Below are 1,985 nucleotides of genomic sequence, written 5' to 3'. Positions count from 1 at the left end.
AGCATCAGTATGGATGGTGAAGAGATTGAGATAGTTAACGGCTTTAGTTTATTTGGCTTTACAATCAACACTCTTGGTAACAGCAGCCAGGAAATCAAGAGATTAATTGCATTGGGAAAGTCAGCTGTGAGGGACCTCTCAAGAGTACTGAAGAGCAACAACATCAGACTAAGGTGCGCCTGATCCAGGCTATCTTTGCAATTACGTTCTGTGCATCAGAGAGTTGGACAGTGAATAGAGATGATTGAAAGAGAATTGATGCCTTAGAGCTGTGGTGCTGGATAGGAGCGTTGAATATGCCATGGACTGCTAGGAGAACAAACAGGTTTTTCCTGGAGAGGGTGAAGCCGGAATCCTCCTTGGAGTCAAAGATCCTGAAGCTTCATCTGACATACTTTGGGCATGTTTCAAGGAGGGACTGGTCCTTGGAGAGGGACATCATGTTTGGCAGAGTGGAGGGGCAACGAAGGAGAGGAGGACCTTCGATGAGATGGATCGATTCTGTGTCTGGAGCAGTGGAGCGTTTGAGATGGCTAGGTTGGCACAGGACAGAACGGCGTTTAGAGCTCTTGTATATAGGGTCGCTATGAGTCGCAAGCGACTCGATGGCACATAACAACAACAAGAAGAAATATCGAACTAGATAATAAATTAGAAAAGAAATTATTTTCAAAGGTTGAATAAGAAATACACATTTATAATTGAACATAAATTCATTCATTCATTGACTTAGCAAATATCAATATAAAACCACTATAGGACCAAGATCTGTGCTACAGTCTTCTGTTATTAGCAATAATCCAAAACCCCTCGGTGAGTCAAGTCAATTCCAACTCATAGTATTCCTGTAGGACACAGTGTAACTGTGCTACACGGTGACCAGGGCTGGAACCTTTACAGAAGCTGACTGCCGCAGCTTCTACAGAGGAATGAATTTAAACTCTCAATCTTTCTATCTGCAGCCAATCACCTTGTACTACCAGGCCTTCCCAAAGATATGCACTAAATATATACACTGCATATTAGACATATTATTGTTACATGCCGTCAAGTCACCTGTAACTCATAAGTGATCCTAAGCACAATACCTCTGAAATTTGCTCTACCTGATGGCCTAAGTGGTAAGAAGCAGCACTGCAATCCCAAAGGCATGCAGTTCAAATTCACCAGCTGCTCCACGGGAGGAAGATGGGCAATCTCCTCCTGTGCAATTTACTGCCTCTGAAAGCCCACTGGAGGGTGTGCAATGGGTCAGTTGTGACTGAAAGGTAAGCAACAACATACTACATATACACTTTTTTTTTCAAGTTTCTGGACAAACTTTACTCTTTGGAAGCTCGGGGTGGGGGGAGACTGTGAGAGTTGGGTACATATACACTCCATTTTATTTTTAAAGTAGTAAAATAATTGGTGTTTCAACTTTTTTTTTACAGGTATTATTCAGCTGGTACTAATTACATTCATCATATTGAGCAAATATCACTATTTCCAATTATTTTGTCTTCTTAACAGAAACTCATTGCCCTCAGAAATTATTCCCCCTCCCCTCCTTCCCAGTGTTCCTTGCGGCAATGAATAAACATTGGTTTCTATATTTGCAGTTCTAAATATTTCATACAAGTAGGATCATACAATATTTGTCCTTTTGTGACTGACTTCTTTCGTTTAATATGTTTAAAACTGCATCCATATTGGAGCAGCATTTTTTTCTCTTAACGGCTGGTGACCTAGTGACAAGAAGCTGCACTGCTATGTTGACAGCATGTAGTTTGAGGCCACCAGCAGCTCCTGCGGAAAAGACTAGGCAGTCTCCTCCCATGCAATTAACTGCCTCCGAAAATCTGCCAGAGGATCAGCTATGGGTCGGTTCTGACTCTATGCTACACAACAACAAACACATTGTTGTTGTTGTTGTTGTTATGTGCCATCGAGTCGTTTGCGACTCAGAGCAACCCTATGTACAACAGCCCTAAACCCTGCTCTAT

This window comes from Elephantulus edwardii, unplaced genomic scaffold, assembly GCF_000299155.1.
Source record: "Elephantulus edwardii isolate Elephantulus edwardi_28Jun2011 unplaced genomic scaffold, EleEdw1.0 scaffold00090, whole genome shotgun sequence".
Lineage (NCBI taxonomy): Eukaryota > Metazoa > Chordata > Mammalia > Macroscelidea > Macroscelididae > Elephantulus > Elephantulus edwardii.
Note: the sequence above shows the minus strand (reverse complement) of the source record.